This window comes from Melospiza melodia, chromosome 3, assembly GCF_035770615.1.
Source record: "Melospiza melodia melodia isolate bMelMel2 chromosome 3, bMelMel2.pri, whole genome shotgun sequence".
NCBI classification, from domain to species: domain Eukaryota; kingdom Metazoa; phylum Chordata; class Aves; order Passeriformes; family Passerellidae; genus Melospiza; species Melospiza melodia.
This window is the reverse complement of record NC_086196.1, coordinates 64902939-64925707: the sequence shown is the minus strand read 5'-3', so window position 1 is coordinate 64925707 and position 22769 is coordinate 64902939. Positions and strand designations below refer to the sequence as shown.

General features: G+C 39.5%; 1 long non-coding RNA gene across 2 annotated transcripts in view; it reads right to left on the bottom strand.

The window, feature by feature from the left end:
- LOC134416772 (uncharacterized) overlaps positions 1-7908 on the bottom strand; it is a 28994-nt gene extending 21086 nt beyond the window's left edge. The window contains exon 1 of one of the 2 annotated variants that reach the window (XR_010027381.1): positions 7774-7908. This is a non-coding gene — a long non-coding RNA (uncharacterized LOC134416772). Of the gene's footprint in view, positions 1-164; positions 528-7773 lie in introns of those variants that run through there. The other variant, XR_010027380.1, reaches the window with a different exon arrangement.
- Positions 7909-22769: the final 14861 nt, after the last annotated feature.

The window sequence follows — 22769 nt, the reverse complement described above, 5'->3', positions numbered from 1 at the left end:
ATTTCTTTTGATAAAATTAATTTAAAGAAAAAAAATAAAGGAAAAAAAGCTTCTATTTTAAAGTGTCTGTTTACAAACACTTGTGAAGATTCAAAGAACACTCATGATACAGAAAAAAGCAACTGAGAGGGCAGAAAAGAAAGGGTTGCTTCATACTGACTTACCTTGTAGCCAGTCGGTGTGCGAGATCTTCTGGCTGAATACATTGTTTTTATTAGTGTCAGGTACTTGATTTAAAGTGAGACCTTGTCACCTTCCAGAGAGATATTTTTCCTGGAGTATATGCACGTATCTATTTATCTATTGAGTGTGAGTGTGTATATACACACACCTAGCAGTAGGCCTGGTTAGTGTCGGCTTGACTGAGAAAGGATGTTAGTAATTACCATTTCTCTAAACACTACTTTAGCATGGTTTAGTGTATCAGCTGGCTTCTGCTGCCACAGTACCCGTGCTGCCTACTGGAAGTGGCTGGAAAGCCAAAAGCCACAGTGAGAGCCGTTTCCATCTCCAAGGAACTCAGTGGATTTGCTGTCGATTCCTGAGAATGGGAATGTGCTTAGCTGTGTTTCAGGGTGTCCATGCCCAGTGGGGACCATCTTTGGGCAGTGCTGCGTGACAAAGCCCAGGAATGGTGTAGGACACAGGCTGGCTGCTGGACTGGTGTGTGCTTATGCCCACTGAGCCAGAGCAGTTGGTCACAGAGGAGAAATTAAGCTTTGGCTGATGCTGAAAACAGCAGTAACAGCAGTTCTGTAGGACCTGGAACTTTCCCCACACCTGCACAGGGATCCATTTGCAATGGACTTTCTCTGGTTCCCTGTTCCTTCCTTGTGAATGTGTTTTCCAAGGGTCACCCTGAAACAAGGAACGCAAGCTGAGAGCTGTTAATCTAGCAACAGATGCTGTAAACTCACATGGCTATTTTTCCCTTTTGCAGGCAACATTTCTACTGTTTTACAAACACATCAAGTGAAGTTCTCTTGAATTGACACTAAGACAAAAAACAGCCTGTGTGCATTAGCAGTAGAATGAGTCCATATTAAGAAGAGCTTCTGGTATTACATTTTATGAGCCCAGTAAATCAAGAGCATTAAGGAAAAATAGGACATTGCTGTTTCATGCAGTGTCTGCAAAACAGAAATTTTCTTATGTAACACTGGGAAAAAATAAGTAAATTTTCCCCTCATATTTATTATTTTACAGTTAGATCACTTTTGAATCTCTCTTAGCTCTGAAGAACTGTTTTTTCTGTTTGAAAAAACAGGTCTGGGGTTTTTGTTTTGTTTCGGGTTGTGGGGGTTTTTTCCTGATGTTTGTGTGGTCTCTATAGTACCTTTCCCATGAAAAGGTAAAGCTTGCCTGGTGAGGTGTTACACAACACTCTCCTTTCCCATGTTCTCTATGTGTGTTGATTTTCTAAAACAGCTCTTGAAACTCTTCTTTATGTGCTTGAGAGGCTTCCATACTTTATCACCAGCTGGAATGTTATTAATGTTTAATTTTTACCTTGAAGTATTTGTACATCAAATCATTAATCTCTATTGTTCAGTTTTGACTACAGTATTATTAAACAGTCTATTAAGTAAAAAAGAGACCTAGGGAATGTATAAAAAGGCACAGTATTATTCTGATGACAGCTTCCTGGTGGTCCATCATATATAAAACCAGCTATTAGGAATATGTTTCAAACTGGCACTGTAACACATATTTCATAGTTGTTAAATTTAATTGTATAAATAGTCACTGACTGTATTTGGACAGTTTTAAAAAAGAGAACGTGTAATATATCACCCCATGAAAAACATTCATGGAACATCTTCAACAACCACAGCTAGGAGACAACCTTCATTTTTTGTCAATAGTATCTACAGCAATTAGCTCTGATATTGAGCAAAATTAGAACTTGATCCTTCAAGCATTTATACACATGAGTAGTCCCACAGGGAACAATCAATATCCTCCATAGTCATGGAAATATTCACATGCATATTGTCAATCACAAGTATACATTTTTCAGGAACAAGGTGTTTTTTCTAACAGTGAGCCATTTTTTGGGTTCAGTCCTTCTTTCTCTAAATTTTGGTAGAACAACCCACGTTAGTGTAGGATTTTGGGCAAATGCAAGATAAATTCTGAGAACAGTAAACATATTTTTCCTTTTAGTACAGTGACTTCTCTTAATATTAAACTCTACTTCACACGAATAAACACCTAGCAGGGCGATACAGAACACAGCATAACTCAGGCATAAATTGATTTTTCTGTAGCCTATACGGTTCTTTCAATATTGACATGCACTCTGCAAACTTTCAGTTGTTTTCTTAAAACTGAAGGTGCATTGGCAAGAGCCAGTGAAATGCAGTGTGTTTTGCAGCAGACATTTCTAATCTACTATTTATTGAATGACTTCCACTAAAGGTAGAAGAAAGATAAAGCTGCTGCTTTCAATTATGCAATCAAGAATGTAAAAAAGCAAAATTGTAGATCTCATATGGAAATAATTATATCTGATAAACTGTGTCAAACAACAATAGTGTTTGTGCTAATCACATTTTAGAAGGCTGGTATTGTAGTTGATTTTGCTACAAAATGGAAAACAATTAATTATAAATTCCATTGACCTATCCCAAACCGTCCTGGTTAATCAACTCGGTTCTAAATCATTGTTGGCTTAGACAGTAATCCAATCTGCTAGTTCCACCAGATTCTCTGCCATCACTCATCAAGAAATCAATATTGAAGCTAAATAAGACTCCTCCTAAGGACTCAGCAGTAATGACTGATACCCACCCTGCTATTAAACACTGTGGCTTGCTTTAAACTCATCTGTTGCATTCACCTTTATAAAGATCAAAGCTCCAGCTTTTGGGCCAAGGACTTTTAAGACACTCTCTCTTAATAGGGGATGCTTCAACCCTCTGTGGCAGGTAAGGACTGAGAACTTCCAGCTCTGGATGCTGTTGAGAACAGAGCACTCTGAAAATATGTTTTGGTCACATCACCACATCATCTGAGTGGTCTCCCCTCTCTTCTTTCCCTAGGAGGCTGCTCTCCCTGGCCCTGCCCTCCTCCAGTGGGGATCCCCAACCCTGCCTACTTAACCAAAAGGGATCCCCATCCTGCCCACCTGCCCTTCCTGCCCCACACAGGTCAGCCTGTGCCATTACCAGCTCCAGAGCAGTAGGCACTGCCACCATCACTGCCCTTGCAGGGACAGGCAGCACGTGTACCAGTACCATGAATAGTCAGCGTGGTATGCGCTCCACAAATGTCACCAATAATCTCTAAATCAGGCAGCATAGAGAACAGCCTGACTACAAAGCCAACAAGGAACAAATGTGTTTAAATATCAGTAGGAAATCTGCTGTATAATTGCTCATGGAAATTGACAGCTAGTGAATTAATGAACATGAATCTACTACTAAGCAAGAAGTAGGAATCAGATGATCTTCATAAATTACAAGAGGAGGTTTCTCTCTCTCATTGCTTCTCCTTGAATGACTGCTTGAGACAGCATGAAACTCTTTGTCTGTTATCCTAATTAGGTCCTCTAATCTTATAAAAGATACTACTTCTGAGAGAAAGCCATGTGCATAAAATAAAACCATGCATTTTGTGCAGTACAGATAATCACCAAAATGATTATACCTTTGTAAATTAATTAAAAACATCCATGTGAGATTAAAGCTAGAAGATATTAATAGCTCAAGATACCAGAATATCACATATTTTCAGTTTGCTATTTTAGAAAAAAAAAAAAAAAGAAAAAGTCTCAACACAATGATTTAATGATTTTAACTCACACATTCTTATTTTCCAGAAATTTTGGTTTTGTTTTTTTCCGTTACCATTTCCTATAAACAGATACAAGTAACATACTTACACTTCAGGAATGTCTTCATTTTTATCCTGCCATTCACATCTGTCCCTGCTTAATGCTCTGCTGGTGGTCTGGCTCCATGGTATGCCCACTGCAAGGTTCATCTTAAACAATATTTACATTGATTAGGGACCCCAGTGCACTAGAGGCACTTACTAGAAAACGAACACAATACCCTGGGATAACAGCGAACATCTAACTGTTCTATTTTTCAACTTTTTTCTGAATGTATTGTTTAAGTGTATAAACACTGTCAAAATGGAAAGGTGGCGGCAAAGGACACTGTGTGAATGTATAATATAAAAATCTGTGTGGAAAATGTGCAGTTGATAAACATGCAGGGAATGGACACAGTGATGGATTTTTATTCAAGTTATAATAGTATGTGTTGCAATTCGGAACATTTTCTTTTCTGCGTATGCCCAGTAAAACTCTTTCCTGACACTAAAATCTTACAAGCTTAGTAACATAAAACTGGAGTAGGAAAGTAAAAAAACCCTAACAATCCTATGGTGGGATTCAATATTTTGCCTTACATCACATAACATGTTAATGGCAAAAACAAAGTTGAAGCCTACATTTTGTTTTGAATGTGAAGATATAGGGATATGAAGGTCTTTTCAGATTGAGGGCCTGAGCTGCTAAATTTGGAAACATTCCAGCTGAGTGGTACTATGGAACATAATGACAAAGCTCTTGTTAATGCAGGCTGAAAAAAATCAGAGGGTAGCTTGGGAAAATTGCTTAAAGCAGGTTTGGTATGGAACCCCAGACCTCCAATTGGGATGATATTCATTAGGTCACTGAAGAATAGGGACCACAGTCCTAGTGAGGAGCAACTGCACAGACTAAGAGGATGCTTTTGGTCTCCCAAAAATCTAGAATTTTCATATCTGCCAACAGAAAAATTTAAATGTTACTGTGTGGGACCACTGTTTGGGTGTTCAGATGCACTTGGAGTATAAGCAGAGTAACAATCTGCAAGGAGTCAGGGAGAAGAGATGTCAAATAAGGGGGTGTTGTGAAGCTCAGAACTGGTCAGTGGGTTTTCTCTCCTCTACCTTCAGCCTCTTGTGTCTCCAGCTGCACCCTGCAAGGAGAAGGTAAGTTGGAGGAGAGGATGACAAGGATCATACAGCTCTTTTTCACATTCCAGGTTGCTGAGGCGCTTCATGTGCATACTGAACGGGCCAGTCCTGAGAGCAGCCACTTCTCTGGAACCTCCCAGGCAAGAACAAAGTGTGATCTGAGAGTGAAACCATGCACTCCAAACCCTTCACTCCAATATGAGCTCAAGGAGAGCTTTTGTCCTCAGTGTGCCATGCCACAGAGGTCAGAGAGCTCCAGTAGCTTTAAAATGGACATGGAATAAGAAGCTGATCCATCATTGTAGTCAGGGTATCATATATGAGAGATGCTGGTGATATCTAAAAGCATTAGCAAAGTCTGTCTCCTTCCTCTGGCTCAGAATAGCAGTTTCTGTTTTCCTATGAAAAGTTGCTGAAGCAGTTGATGTTCCAGAGAATTTTATTCTCATCAAGAGAGACAGTCTCTTTCCAGATTTCTCCTAGGTTCAGAAACGCTTTGAGGTGACTAGAAAATTCTTATCTGAGAACCACAATAGCAGGAAACGCACAGTCCTTTTTAAAGACAGCTTACACATTTGCTTTTATGCATACAAACTATTTGTGTATGTGCTTATACCTCTTCAAATCTGCACAAAAGCTGATCAATGTACAACTATCTTAGCAAAGCCCTTGTGCTGATTTATTAGCTGAAGAGAAACATGCATTCTGCTGCCCTTTACTAAAATGTTGTTGATGACGATGGAGAGGGAGATATTCTATTTTCAGCAAAAGATGGAAAAGCACCCCCCTGAAAAATATCCTTCTGAATTAAATTATGCTCTTGTTTTTTCTAATCTCTGCACCCTGTACATAGCACATGAATGATGCCAAAATCTTGGGGATGGGAAAGTGCAGTCATTAAATGCTGGAAACCAAAAGAAAGTTTACAGGTACAAAATGCCACTTTACTGCAGCATATGAGTAAAAAACCATCTATCTGAAAAAGTGCTTGATTCTGACATATGTGAAGTAGGTATAAGCAAATCAAAAGTGATCCCTCTAAATCTTGTTTTGCAATGTGTAAAATAATGCAAGCTATATATTTAAGATGCAACTCAAATTAATATGGTTGTGTTCAATCTGTCTGTGAAATGAGATCTACTGCTACTTTTTTATGTCACAGAAATTCCCTAGGACTGTTTTATGAACTCCTTCTGGTTCATTTTTTAATATTAAAAGATGGAAAAAGGCCTCTTTCTGTTTCTCTGTTCTCTACCAGTGAGTCATGGGTCCCTTGCTGCTCCGAGGGGAAAGTTGTTTTAGTAATTCTGGAAATAAACTTACTGCTGAGTCAGCCTCACAACAGAAAATGACAAGTTTCAAATTAAGAAACACATTAGAAATAAGAAGTAATGGTGTATCTCTCAGCCTCCCCTGTTAGAATTGGCTGGCATGTCAGGAGCTGATTTAGCAAGTTCCATATGTATTGGACATGAGAAAGGTACATAGGCAGGACAAAAAATCAGTTTCATTTAGTAGGAAAGAGGATAAAAGAAACCAAGGTAAAATGTAGGGTAAAGATGGAAGCCGCCCTAAATACTTTACTGACCATGGCACTCCACCCTGAAATGCTTAAATGCATCCCTGAAGTAGATCAATATGAAGAGATTTTTGCTTTCGGCTTTCTCTGCTAGGGGTTTTCAAAACAAGCAATTTTAATAGCATTTCTAAGTCACTGTATACTTACAGATAAACCACTGGGATTTCGCTACTCTGTTTATCTGGGATTCTAGATTTTACAGAGCAAATAATTGGAAACAAAACATTTCCCAGCAATCAGTCTAGTCTTTCTGATTTGCTAAACATGTCCATATGTAGTTATCGCTTGTATTTGGAAGATTGGTAGCAGTTTTAGAGGAGAAATATGCTACAACTGCAAATTCAAGTAGTCATTTGGCAATCGTATGGTGAAGCCTTTGCAGTTTGTTTTGGTAAAGGGAACCCAGGAATTTAATGCTACTGATACCTTAATACTGAATAACATTTTAAATGGCATACTTTTAGTCTGTTAGAGTAATACAATCAATTTTTCAAACGGTACCCAATACCTTGCTGTGGAGGAGAAAAATGCTGCATCCTTCCCCTCTGCATCTTTGGACCTGATTCTGCCCTGCCAATTGTCCACAGATCGCCTCTGCAGCCACCACTGCAATGGCACCAGCCCTTTGTGTTCTCTGAAATCTGAAAGAGCTTTTGCTAGTGAATTGTTTTGACATTATTCAAGGGCTAGTGAAACAAATATGAATCCTAAGACTGATTTCAATTTAATCTGAATTTGAGTAATTAAAAAAAATAAAAAGCAGTCTTTGATAGGCAGAATTTCTTAAAATATTGCAGTTGTCTGATTATAATTGGTGTTTCAGGACAGCGAAGCGCTCCAAATTAGCATGAAGTCCCTCCTGACTGTACAGAAGCTCTTGACTGGAATCTTTCACTGTCTTTATTTCTTTCTTTTCTGTCTTTAAATACCTCACTGAAGAGCAGACCTGAGGCTCACTGAAGTCTTCTAAAAATACATAAATATTTTCCACTAGTAATAACATGGTACTAAATATTGAAATGACTTTACATTTAAAGTGTCACTGTGACTTAAGTTACAAAATTTTTTGCAGAGGAGGAGAAAATATTAGTACTAAATAATGTGCTTGCTAAATAATTTTACACAAAGAGCATTTAAAATTATAGCTTAAAAAACTCAACATTAATATTCCCTGGGACTTTTTACTAGCAAGTGTCACTATGAAAGATAATGAAAAAACTTACTGTAAAATCTCTGAGTCCTTTTTGTTTTCTTTCCTTCTCTTGCTGTAGAATGCATATGTGCTGAAAAGTCAGAATTGTGCAGAAGAAAAATATTCCAAGACACTGTAAAAGTGCCTTTCCCTTTTTCGCAGCCCGAGGGAACACTGACTATTTCAATAATCGGTGTGAACTCTTTGCTTATGATTTCTGTTTCCTTTCTCTGTTTCTCCCTCCCTCTCAATTTTTTTCCACCATCGTATGAGTGTTTTCTCAATAAAGGAAGTAGAAGAGCTGCGTGACAGCATTTATTGAAAGAAAATACAAAATGTGTATTAAAATGAGAGAGAGTTTAAAAAGAAAATATGAGGCGGGAATTGCAGTCTTAAGAGAGGGGCGGAAAGATGGCAAATACTACAGGAGAGCAAATTATAAATACTGAGCTTTTGCTCAGCATGAAAAGCAGCACCTATAGAGAACAAATTCCATGCGTTTTACCTTCATCCCAGCTTCACTAGGGATCAGTGCTCCGACTGGAATAACTGTGAATTATCGTCACTATAATGGAATCCTGCAATTTACCAAAAGGATCAGGAAAAATGGACTTTCACTAGAACTTTCATACTTTTCACTCAACCTTCACTAGTCAGACATATGGACTATGTTAGCACTTCGGGTTACTGGCCCAAAGTCAACATTGAAAATTAATTTCCCAGAAATACAGAAATTGCCATTTTTCACACCTTAGGTAAGGAAGGCCAAAACAAGTAAAGCTAAAAGTATTCAAATGCTAGTTTTGAATCAGTTGATTTCCTCTGAAATAGCTGCTCTACCAGGATGACAGAAATTTTTGTATACAAAGGCATGCGACCCATCGCAAACCTGGTTGTAATTATGGATTTCAAAACAGTATCTAATAAGCCGAGACCCAGACAGCAGTGCACAGCAGTGGAACATGTCCAGTATTCATTAAAGATGTCCAATCTAGAAGTCCAGGGTTTAAAGACAGTTTTCAGACACAATTTTCCCACTTGTCTCAGGAATAAAGTAGAATAGCAAAAACAGAGGTAATAAAACGTGGTCAACCTCAATGACTTGGCATGCATTCTTGGCAATAGCTAAATAGAGAGACCACAGCTTAGCTCTGAGAGTGAACTTGCAACACCCTGAATTTTGCATCCTTTTTTTTCCTGTGGCTGTTTTTGTTGGACCAAAAAAAATAATCCATTTGCCCATATTTTCAAAGATGACACACCAAAACCTCATCCACCATAAAAATACACTTAAATGCACCACTGTCTCTGGGAAATAGCACATTTCTCTCTGGGAATTATTTTGATTCCCCAATTATCAGAAAAAATGGAAAGACGTATTGATATCCAGTAAAGATGGAAGAAGTATTATGGTGTGGAAGGATAAAATCATGATCCTTTACTTGGCTTTTCTGTTATGGGTTTTGGGCCCATATGAGAACATCTCTGGCTAGGTTGCCTGCAGTGTCTAAACCTGTAACCCCTGGACTCAAAAAAAGGCTCTTGGAGGTAAAAGGTGAAGCCCATTAGTGAATAGACAGAGCAGACTTGTAAAATTCCATATCTGCTATTGCCACAAAGGGAGAACATGTCCCAGTGCCGGAGTGGGAAATATCCGGATTAACTATCCAGCCTATGGTTGCCAAAATGAGAACCAAAAGTGCAGTGTGTGAGTACATCCATACATAATCATCCAGATGAGCTTTTACCTTTGGGTTTCATATTTGTAATAACTTGCCCAAATGTCAGTATAATTTACAGTAATAAAGCCATGTGCATTTGCTATTATATAGTCTTTCAAAAAATGAAAAAGGCATCTTGGACACAGGACAATGGTAAACATTACCTCCAAATGGTGCTTATTCATAGGAAAAAACCCTCTTGTTTTAACAGACAGGCATTTTCTGATGAAAGGGTCTTTTGCAGATGTACCTCTCATTGAGAAATACCCTATTTTGTGCCTGTGAAAAAACCAAGGCTGACTGTTTAGGAGACTGATGTCCCTCTATTACAAATCCGTACTGCAAAACCACTAAGGAGATTGTGACTTTAAAAGAACCAGTTTCATTGCTTGGCTTCAGACAGTGCGAGAGGGATGCAGAGGGTGAAATCTCTGGATCATATACCAAAATAAACATTTCAAATCTAATATACACACACAGAGAATTGTTAAAGTGTAACATTCCATAACCTAATATAAATTTTGGTACAACTTAATCTGTTAGAAAGAAAAAAAAAATCAACGAGCTTATAATATGTAATCTTTTAAATTGATCAGAAATATTTCTCTGGATGGAGCAATTTCTGGCTTCTGAAGGTGCACAGGTAATCTGTATGATTCTGAACCAAGCCCAGAACCAGGACTGTAGGTCAATGTGACATGATGGTCTTACTCTTATGCTTGAAGACCAGAGCCTTTTTTCAGCCAAGCATGGCACAGGGTTGAGAGCAGAGGCCATGATGATGTGTAGGTGCTGAGAGAACCACTCAGCACCTCAAGAGGTCAGATTGCATTGCCCTGCAAGCAGCACAGCTGGGTGCAACACAGCAAAAATTAGATTTTCCACCCAAAGAAAATAAAACAAAAAAAAAAAAGAAAAGAAAAAAAAGTGACTCACTTTCATTGAAGTTTAGACACATGTCAAGGAACCAAAGCCATTTGGGTCCTCACTAAGCTACCATGGCAATATCTTGAAATTTTCCCTCAAAAGCTGATCAGAATTTAGCCAGGTTTCTGGAGCAAAGCATGAAATCAGTTAAAGTAAATAGCTTCCCATTTCCCTCTGATCCACAACAGCTTCCTTCTTCTTGTGCTGGAGTCCTGGAGACCCAGGGACAACTGGGGCTGCCTGCCTGCCCCTGCGTGCCAGTCCAGCTCTGCCCCTGCATGCAAAGGTCCATGGGGATTTGCCAATTTGCTCGCTCTGACAAGATGAATATCTCAATTACAAATTCTCACCAAGCAGCTAGAAACCTTTGTTTTTTGTTTCTTGGTGTGTGCTGAAGGAATTTTATGGAAAAAAAAAGAGAGAGAGAGGTGAAGAGAGAGGTGAAGAGAGACCAAAGCTTGCAGTTATCAGGCAGAGCTTTGTTGCTGAAATGAGTCCCACCTTTAAAGTGCAGACCTTGTATTTTAACAGCTAGTGAGGTTTTCCTCATACTGAAAGAAAAGCTCCTGGGTATCTTCCAGAAAATTTATTTTTTCCGTCCCTTTTCCATGATCTCCTGAGCTGATTCTCATCAGAGGTAGCAGCAGCCTGCCCTTTCTATTCTTCCAGCTCCTCTGGCATCTGTTCCTCTCCCCCATTGCTGATATACAAGACTGAACTAGTGCATGAGAAGGCAGGGTGTTTGCTTTCAAACAGGAAGGAAAAAGGACAGAGTCCATCTGGGGTACGAATTTAACCATGGGTTCCTTGTATGACTAAGTGTGACTGTGTACCATCCTAATTTCCCCTTGAAAATCTGACACGGATAGAGGCTGTTGAATACATTCATGCTTGAAGTGAATTTAAGCAAGGCTGTGCTAAAGGGCAAGGAGTGCTTCATTTCAGAGGGAGGTCAGACTCTCCTGCTATCCCAAGATGTCATAAGGAATGACTAAAAATAACTGCCAGGAGTGGATTCCTCATTTGCTGTGTACCAATTAAGCGGGACTCAGCATGGCTTAGGTCATGTATAGATGGTGGTAAATGTAAACGCAGGCAGGCTCTTGCATCCCCCCTCCTGAGGAGGCTGAGGAGATGGGCAGACCCCTCCAGCTGTGCTGTGCATATGCCTCCCTTCACCCTTCCTGCTGCAGATTGATGCTTGCAGCGAGCACTGGTACGGGGATGGATGGCATCCAGAATGACTCATAACAAAGAGCATATGGCAGGACGAGATGTAGCAATCTAACATCTGTTGCACTGCTTATTATTAACATTTCTCACTTCTCTTGGAGCTAGTAACCAAAACCAATAAATATTGTCTTCTCAAATCCTACCTGAGGAAATCCCATATCCTCTTGGATTTTTCACCACTAATTGTGTTTGGTGCAAAAGATGAGAATTATTTTATTCTTTAGGCATTTTAAACAATCCAAAATTCTCTCATTCAGAGCTGTTTGAACAAGCTACAGTGAATAATAACTTCTCTTTTAGTTTATTCATGTCCTAAAGATTTAAATGGCTCCTATTCCACATCCCAAGAGTCGAAGTTTTGTTGTTGTTGCACTGAGGTGAAGGGGATGAGTTAAAAACAAACAGGATGAAAAAGCATCTTCCAAAAAAAGTAAACAGAGCATCCATCAGCTCATGGTACAGTCTCCCTTAGAGTATGGTAACAGCAGTTGTACCTAACAAAGGAACCATTCCTGAAGGAAGTAAGAACGACCTCTATTTAAATTATTTTTTCTCAGATCATTTTTTTTAGAGAGAAGTGGGACTGCGAGTGCAGACATGTAAAAATGGAAAATCAGCTGATGAAACAGCATGTCCACTTTGCAAAAGATTCACTGAGTGACGACATGAAATACAGTGGGCAGCCCGTCACAGGCAGAGATTAAACCATGTATCAAAATTAACACTGACCATAAAAAGGTATCCAAAGAACAGTGTTGTGACTGGATGATCTAAGTTACTCCCTTTCAGACGAGAGATGGAAATTGTTGCCAACAAAAATGTTAGGATTTGACAAGACTTGGCAAATTGCTGGGATATAAAATCATGTTTTGTGAGTTATAAGGCCTTCCAGGAGATGTGACAAATCCTGAAAAAGGGTGGAAAAGCATGCACAGCCCACAGAAACTTACTCCCTTTTCATGGACCTGCCAAAAGAAAGGAAATATGAAAAAAAAGTGCACAAGAGACTTGCCAGTGACAGACTTACCATTTCATTTAATAAGCACACTTCATAAAATGTTGAAAAAATTATTGTAATAAAGACTATGCACATTATTATAAACAGTGACTAGCTCAGAAAGCAAAAGTGTTAAATTTTTGCCCTGGAGACAGCGAAACTATTGATATTGGGATCAAATGTCCTAACCCAAAGAGTCACACCTAAAAAAGAATTAGAATCCCATTAGTAGTTCTCTCTATTATGTATAATTTTCCTCCTTCCCTGTCCCTTAAAAACTGATCATTGTTGATATTCCAAATGTTAATGGTAATGGTAGGAGCCATTGACCACCATTGTCCCAGCTCTTCCCAGAGTGAATGGAAGCTAGAGGTGTGCAGAGCAGACCTGGAAGAGGAGCAGGAAATTCACTCTCACCTGTGTGAGGAATTGGATGCTGTCCTTCATCTGATCAGTTGTTGTTCATAACAGGCAGGAGTGGGAAAGTGGGAATCAATTTTGTGCAGAGCACAAGTGTGACAGAGGAGAGGAAGCAGCCCTTTGTGGAGCCTGTGAGCTACCTGAAGGTTTAAAACACAGCAAACAGGTTACAGAATCACAGAATAATGAGTTTGGAAGAGATCATTGAGTCCCGCCTATGCCCTAACACCTCAACTAGACTGTAGCACCAAGCACCATGGCCAGTCTTTTATTAAACACATCCAGAGACGGTAATTCTACCACCTCCCTGGGAAGAGCATTACAATACTTTATTATTCTTTTGGTGGAAAACTTTTTCCTAATATCCAACCTAAACCTTCCCTGTCACAGCTTGAGACTGTGTCCTCTGGTTCTGTCAGTTGCTTCCCAGTGGAAGAGACCGACCTCCACGCGTCTAGAACCTCCCTTCAGGAAGTTGTAGAGAGCAATAATGTCCACCTCTAAGTCTCCTCTTCTCCAGGCTAAACAGCCCCAGCTCCTTCAAACATTCCTCATAGAGCTTGTGTTCCAAGCCCCTCTCCAGCCTTGTTGCCCCCTCTGGATGCGCTCAAGTGCCTCAATGTCCGTCCCAAACGGAGGGGCCCAGAACTGGACACAGCACTCAAATGCAGTCGCACCAGCTCCGAGTACGGGGGAAGAATGACCTCTCTGCTCCTGCTGGCCAAAGGTTGTCGCTTTCCCTGACTTCTTGTGTGGGTTATGCACTCGTGGTTTTAACAGGATTTCATCCCAGTTGGTGGCACGAGCAGAGAAGTGAGCCAGTGACCTGGGCTGACCAAACACCCTCTGCAGAGCTGCCCGAGCAGAAGGGAAGGACGATGTGAGCTTTGGGTGGACCCAGAAGCAGCGAGACAGCTCTAAGAAGGGGCTGAATGTAAGAAAAACCTTTTGTGGCTGAAATAGCTTAGTAGACTATGGAAAAGCCTCACAACAGAAACAGAGCCAAGATCTTCACATTGGAAATTTAAACCTGAAAGCATGGTACTCAGAGCAAATCTGTCACGCCAAGATGTTGTAGTGGATGTGGCATTGGTTCAGTTCCATTTCTAGCAGCTTCCACCTCGCTATCCATAATTTCTTTGGGGGTCAAATGCAGCGGAATTTGTCTTAAATAATAAACAAATGTAATGGAACACTTCAAAACTGATCAAGTACAATATTTATTAGCAGTGATTCTACATTTTAAAAGACTTTAAGTAAAATGGAACTAATTGCTAAAAAACTTTTCCTTCCTTTGCTTTTTCAAAACTTGTCTCCTTTAATTTCCTGAGATAAAATGTGACATTTAGAATATAAGGTTGCCCATAATTAAGCATTCTAACATACGTAGTGATGGAATTTATTTTAAAATATTGCCCTCTGTGACTGCCTCATGGGATACACATCCTGTTTTCCAGACAGTAACAGGATGTAGCAGTTGTGTCATTATGATTGGATTAGTGGATTTAATTATGTGAATGACTATACTAATTTTCCATTTTGATATGCATCATCTCCCTAGTCTCTGATAATGGAGACCTCCCATAATATTATCTGGAGCACACTGGTATTAGAATGAGCCCTCAAGCACAAATTTAAATTGGACACTTGCAACACTGCTGATGTGCAACTTAGCATATCCCTTACTCCTCACTGCCTTCCCAAAGACCTTCTTCACATCTCAGGAGGACACAGGAGAATGGCTTGGACCAAAATACCCACATACACTCATCCTCAGATCTTTTCAAACTCTTTTCACTTTTTATCACTCCAGAGCTGAACCCAAAAATGACACAGCAGTCTGTAAAACAAATTTTCAAAATTCTTAAAAATATATCAGACTCTCTTCAGGTCTGCCAGGACTGTACTTCCTCTATCAAATGCATTTTGTTCCCTATTTACACTCTAACAACTAAACACAAACCTCAGCTCAGCTCAGGTTGAATACAATTCAATAGTATTTAATAGTTTCCCTTCCCTTTTCCGGCAAGGGGAATACATATGTAAATATATATATCTGTGTGTGTAAATATATACTTGTATACACACACTGAGGCAGAGAGAGAAAAATCTTGAAAATTACTTAATTGCTTACATAGTGGCCTGAATTGTCATCTGAGAAATTCCCCTTGTTCTATTTTCCACACAATGTAGCTTGCTGTAGTTTTACAGAACTCAAAATAGTTGCTCAAGATGTGATTATCTTCTTCTAGAAAATAAACAGAAAAATGTGGTCCCACCACTTGCTACTCTAACATCTTCATTTATACCAAACTGCATTACATTTCTGAGAAGGACACAATTTTTCTTGAAGAACGGGCCCTTGCATGTCCAAATATGCACCGGCATTCACTTGTAAAATCATATATACACAGTTCACTAGAATATCTGAACCAGGCATGAGCTCCAGAGTAATTGTCTTCTGGCATTAATTTGTTTTTCAGTCAATAATAAATAAGACACAAATTGTGACTGATGTCATCAGAGTTCAAAAGCTTCACCCCTTCAATTGAGATATCAGGTCTCTGAGAGAATCATGCTTCAATCTTGCTGCCAGTCATCTCATCACCGAATTTCTATATCCTTCTTTTGACATGTTCAACTCACAGAACAAATTATAGAATATACTAAGGTAATGAACATGTGGTATATAATATGTTTTAATATATGAAGGCTTAGCAATTTGAGAACTAGCACTTAGCCTTATTTTGGCTACTTCTGTTTCTTACTATTCTCTCTCAAGGGTTTTAAATAATGTCTGCATGAACTGCAGAAGTATCTGACTTCTCTCTCTCTCTCCAAAATCATATCCTGTCTTAGAGCTGGCAGGAAATTCCTAGAGGAAAAAATAAAGCACATATTTTTAATCTTAACCCAGTACAATTCAGTACAGTCACACAGTTCTTGTACTGTTCTCAAAATTGCAATTTTTTCATTAGTTATAAAACAAAAATAAAAAGATCCTGTGAAGTTCTTCTCACAGAGTTGGAATGAACAAGTGCCATTATCCTTTCAAAACATAATGTATTTTTATTGTTGAGATAGGCTCAAAGTATAAAACAAATTGTAAATCCCTGAGTTACTTCTTCTGTCATCACAGACAATTTAGTTTCCAAGCAATAATCAAAGTCAACTAGGACTATCTGATAATTTTAATTCAGACCTGAACTGCAATATTGGATGTCCTGATGAGCCTCCCTTATCAAGAGCACATCAAATGTTGTTTTAGTATTAGAATTGGCCTTTACCCAAAAGCAGAAACATGTTTTTGTTGTTAAAGCTCTGAAACTGCTGGTACAGAGCAGCAGAGATATCCCACTGTTGTGTGGAAGGAGCTACACCAATGAGTACATGAAATACAGGCTAGGAATTGTCCACCATCAATTTCAGACAGGTAATGGACATCTGATAGGCACAGAACTACAGCTGGGAGAGTTTAAAATGACATCTATAACTTGACATTATGAAAAAGGAGGGGTTTGAGTAAGATTCCTAGATAACCCTCCTTAGCACTGAATTCCATCACCTCCTTTGCCTTCTATTCCACCCGTGGTGAGGAGCAGGAGAGGAAGGAACAGGATAACAGGAGGGAAAAGACATCGCTTGTTAGCGTAATGTAAACTTTTCTTTCAGTATAGCAGAAAATACTCAAAACCATCCTGGGTTTTCACCCTCTATACAGCTCAAGTATGAAGTTTGGTGAACCCAAGAAATAATGTGCACAGGCATTCTTTAACCATTCCTGATGGTGATGAATGTAACATTTCAGGTTCTTGCTCTTGGCTGTAGCACCCAGCTTTTCTAAATAAATAGTGCGCTGCATGTGTCTAGGGCATAGATAGCTAAAGCTAAGTGATGTCAGGCTAGTCCTCATAGGCATCACTTATCTTTCAGTTTCAAATAGTGTTAGAGAAGATCACTGTGTTCAAACTGCAACCAGAAATAGTTCTGTTAGAAGGACCCACTTTATGGAGGTTTCTGCCTGCAAAAAACCACCATCATGATATTTTCCAAAGTTCTAGTTCTACTGATCCCAAGTAAAGCTACTCTGCTGCACCATCTAGTGACAATGAGAATTGCACTTCAGACAATTGATTTAATTAAAATATTGCCCCTTTCCTCCAGTCTTATCTTTCATTAGTTACAGAGTTAAATGCCAGTGCCTTTGAAGCCACTGGAGACTTCCTGTTATCTTCAGTAGGCTGAGGATGTCATTAGTGCTCCTAAAACACTTCCAGTGATGTTGAAGGAAGAAAAAAACTCTCATCATTCTGGTGATTCTTTCTGGCCATAGTACCACCATTCTGTGCAGAAATGATGCAGAAGCTCAAAGTCCTGATGGAAATACAAACCTTCCCAAAGCTGTGGTTGCTCAAATCTCAGGTTTTGCTTTGGGAGACTCCAAGGCTCATTAACTGCAGTTCGTTTTACCCTGGCCATTGTATTAGAGGTGATACAAGTTTTGCACTAGGAAGCATGTTTCTTTTATTGCACTCTCTTTACCATCAAACTGAGACACGCAAAATACTCTCTCTTGGATGGAGGTCTGTGTATTTGTAACTTTGAGACTGAGCTTTCTCAGAATATGCAGTACCCCTAGATAGAGATAATAGCTTTTATAGAACTTAGTATTTGGCTTAGTTCAATGGAAAGTCCTTGAATTTCTGTGGGATTTTTTTGTCTGTCAAAGTTATTCCACAGATAGCTGGATTCTCTAGCTTTCTCTGGACATCACATCAGGATAGTTTTGATGATGACAAGAGCATCGGATAAACAGCTAGCTCCGTACAGTTCATATGGCCAATGCAATCACATTTAATTAATATATTTCACTTCTGATTTTTCTCAGCTTATTGATTGGAATAAGGTCATAAAAATATATATTTTTGAAAATAGCTAGTTGGTTCTACAAATTTCCCCAAGCGTGTAGAAGAGGTGATTTGCAAAAAGGCTGTCTCATGGTTTGCCTAGCACTGTGAGTGACATACGCTGGGGATTGGCTAGGTGGCACTGGTGCATACTTCTGTGGTGCCACACAGATGCGACTCTTTCTAATGGGATATTTGTTGGTTGTATTTCCTGGCATGTAATTGTTCATCTGGAGCTTGATGGTGCTATTGCTCTGTACTAATTATAATACTGGTAAGAAAGAAGGATGCTAATACCTAGTTCCCCTTGAATCTTTCACCCTGAGTTCCCCTGTTTGTAAGCTGGATGTTTGCTACAGGAGGAAAGAAATCAAATACTTCAGCTATTACAGGCCCACAGTTTCAATGCTGATGGTTTCGATGTCTTTTAGACATTTCTAAAGATCCAAAACATTCTGCAAGTTTTGGCTCGGTATTGTTTTTCCACACCTGAAGTACAACCGAGAGTAGACAGAGCAGCACTCTTGGCTCTGTGCTCTTGCATAAATATCAAAAGCCAATAGGGAATACACAAGGTTTCCCTCTTTTTTTTTTTTTTTTTTTTTTTTTGGTTTTGTTTTGTTTTGTTTTGTTTTGTTTTGTTTTTTGGTGGTTTGGGTTTTTTGTTGTGTTGGTGTGTTTTGGGTTTTTTTTTTTTCTTTTTAATTTTTTTTCCTAGGAATAGCAGTGAATTTCAGTACAGTGGTATCTCAAAAATATTTGTTCTCTTCAGCTCAAACCTCTTCCATGATATGAAGGAACTGACTTCTCCAATTCAGAGACAGTGAATCTACCAGCTAAAGCTTTACTGTGCCAAAGTAGGAGCTTGTCCTGATGTCATAAGGGACTGATTAGAGCAGTTGGCACTAATTCCATGTATCTGTCATGGCCAGGTAAAAGATGAAGATATGTATAACATAGCTGGATGCAATGGCATTACTTCTGGTGGGAGTCTCCCCCTCTCTCACTCTCTGTTGCATTTGTGACCCACAGAAAGGGACTGCCCTTGTAGGCAAGGGTATGGCATGTGGTGGGCTTTGTCCTGAATGCAACCTCTGGGAGCTAGAGGAATATCCATGAATATATAATAACAATAAATCATCATGCAAATTCAGCAAATGGAGAAAATAGTTAAAGGCAAACCTACATGAGGGATTGATGCTGAATGCAGAACTAACTGCATGGAAAACTACATTCAGGAGGAATCCTTAGACATGCCTGCAGAATAATTCACTTTCTACTCCTCAAAATAGCATTTGCACTGTTCCCATACACCAGAACTAAACTGAATTTTAAGGAGGTTGGAATTACAGTTCTGTAGGATATACCCCCAAAAGCATGGAGTGATTTTGCATTAACGACAGGACTGAGTGGGAGATGGAGGAAGAAGCAGATTCAGCTGCCAGCTTCCTGCTGCCAAAGGCCAGCACAGCTGCCTGGTCTGCTGAGCCACAGTATTTGGGTATCAGCATTTTGGAAACACGACTCTCATTGACATTGTAGCTCTTGCACACTCAGGTCTCCATGTGGCACCCCCGAGTCCCCTCTCACTCCCTGACTTTGAGCCAGCTGCTGAGCTGGGCTCTCAGGACTCTTGGGAAGTGATGGTGCTATGGCACATGACATGAGAGAGCAGGAAATCCCTCAAAGAAAGTAACTTGACAGCAGCACAATCTCATCTCAAAAACAGTAGCAAAAATACTGTTCTGGGGCAGCAAAGTAATTATTTGCATTTTCTAATATCTGCATTGGTCTAATACTCTCTGGAGTACAGCCTTACATAGTGCACCCACAATTTTCTCCATGCTCCTAGGTTCTGTATTTGGAACTCTGTAAAATCCTTTCCTCTGGTTTTGCCAAAGACAGGCTGGCTACATGAAGCTGTTTTAAGGTCCTCATGAGCTGTACTGTTTCTGTCTTTGCATTCCTCTCTGGGTTTCTCCAGCAGTGATCATTTTTGAGGCTGTTTACAGTCCTCCTCTGTACTTCCTTCTTTCAACATCTAGAGGTCAATTCTTGCCCCCAGCCCATGATGCCAATTTCAATCTTGTGCTCCTTAGATTTTGAATAAACACCTCGGCTTTTTCCCAGACTGTGTCTACACTCTGGGAAACTGTAAAACTTCCTTCAAGTTGAAGGAGTCTGCCCATAAGTTTCTGCAGAGGTGCTTCTGCAAAGCTACCTCCTCTTGTCAGTGAGAGAGTTCACATAGGTAATAAAATATATGAGATAAACTCACCCATCAAATAATGATTTATAAAAGCCATAAAGGAGAAAATTAATTTAAATGATGCTCTATGTAAATGCAGTGTAACAGAGCTGAAATCTAATCAATAAAGACATTATCTGAGACACTACTGTTATGATTCTGCTAGTCCATATACTGTATTATTAGAAAATAATGACAGGTTTGTAGGCTGAAAAACTAGCTGTTATCTACTTTTCTTAAAAAGAATAAGGCTAGCCTGCTTCTGGTAACTTACAGTGAGAAACCAAGGTGGCTTTTACAACATTGTCTCTTATGGAACTCTCCTGGTTGTGGTTAAAACCTACATCTTAGGCCTTTAAGTGACTTTGTTGTTTGATTAAGATCAGTGCATCACTCTGACTCATCAGGTGATGTGAATGGATGAAAATAGAACAAATCCTGTTTCTCTTTTGAACATGAAGAACTATTTCCTTCAACCAGAAGGGATTAAGAGTTACCAAAGAATTAATCTCTAAAGGTAATAGTTATTTTCAAATGTTTATTCAAATACAAAGGTGGAGGACACACTGTTTGTACATATGCAGGCTTTCAAGGGCCTAATTATGAAAATACAATGTTACACGCAGAGTAAAAGTATGACAAACACAACTGCTCGTAACCACCCATCCTTCAGATCCTGTGTAAAATTTTCCAGAGTGTTAAACTTCTTGCAATCAAAGGGAACACATTTTTTGTGTTATGAATTTCTATTTTGTGATAGAAGATGATGTCATAAATCTGGAAAATCAGTCCAAGATTCATTGGTATTTGTAGCACTCGTGGGAGAGACACCAATCCAGGATATAGATTACTTAAGACATCTGCTGTGGTATATGGGCATGCCTGATACAAAACTAAATTTTGCCAAGGGATATACTAGATGGACAAAATTTCTTGCAGAAGCCTATGATCATTAAAGGAAAGCATAAACCCAACCCAGAGCATGCTGCAGCACTCACTCAGGCACGTAGATTGGCAGATGTGATCACTTTATATTCCTTACTGGGACTTACCTCAAGAAGTGCCAAATTTGTTCTAAATTATGCAACAGTTGTGGAACCCCTGCAGGCATTATTACATGATAACTTTAGTTTTTGTGGACAACTGTTTCCAAGTCTTGTTTTCAACTAGTTCAAGAGCTGGACTGTTAGAAATTAGCACTTCCTTTGGACAATCCCCTTTGTAACTGTAGATGCTTCAGACTGTGGTTTAGATGCAGTGCTCAGATGCATGAAAAGAAATCTGAAAGCACAAACACTTCAGCATTAAGTAGAATAAAATCAATGTTTTGCCATTATAAAATTCCTTTACTTCTGTCTAAGACACTGAATATGTATTGTGTATCAAAATTAATTGTCTCCTAATGGCAATATTATTGTCAACAAATCTCAATGTGGATCATCTCAAAATGCTGCTGTAGATCTCTCGTGCTTTCCTCCTAATTGATAATTCATAGAGCACATTGAAACAATTGGTTCTGTGAAGACTCTAAATTGAATATACATAGGAATTCAAAGTGTCTATTAAGACTTATTCTGCATTGTAAAGAATATACTTCTTCCTAATGTTGCCTGGGTATGTTGTGTTCCTTTGCTTTATATTCTAACCAACTCATATGTTCTGCATCATTTGGGTATGAAATAAAACCTGATACTTCAAAGTTGCTTTATTTCTACCACCTAGATGGATGTGCACAACTCCTCTTCTTCATCTGTAGGAAAAGGGGGACCAAGGCTTCCTTCATTACAGGCACAGGAACCATTCTGTCTGGAAATAGAGTTTAGTTTGCAGAGACCCTCTAACTCCCTTCAGAATCCCTTGCCCAAGTAGAGGTACCTCCTCTGGCTTCACTGCCCCTACTCTTCCCTGGAGCAGCAACCATTCAGTTCTGCTGAGCTCCTTGTCCTTCACGCCTCACATACCTCTGCCCTGCACAATTTACTGCTGGATGTATTTATCTGCTGCACTCCTGCATGCTGATTTCTTCTGGCAGCTCCAGGGGAGGGTGGCCATCCCCTTTGGTCTCAGATAACACTCCAGGGAGGTGTTTCTCTGGGGCTCTTGGTCAATCCTGAGCACCCTTCATGCTCACAACCTGACACAGCACACACGCTGTGATGACTGGGGACATTCTCTTGCTGTTGGGTAAGTGTCCCACATGCCTGCTGAAGTCTGTGTTTCTGTTATTAAACTGCTTCCACAACTCTCTAAATATCCCCTCCAAGAGTTTGATCCACTGTGGAACTTTGCTACATTTAGTCACCATTCCATCCTTCCTGTATCAGTCAATCTTTCAGTAGCTATTATTTTTTCTAATTACCTTAGAATTCATCAGATGGCTAAGATGACTTGAAGCAGAAATAGGTGATATCTCAGTTTACTTCAGCACCTGCTTTGTGTAGCCCTACATTTAAATTGCACAGTCCAGTGGCTGGACCTTTTCACCTCTGCTAAAAACTCTGGGGTGAAAGAGGTTGCTTGACTGTGATTTTGCCTGGTGCCTTGTGCAAGAGAACCTGGTAGCTGCTGCTTTCC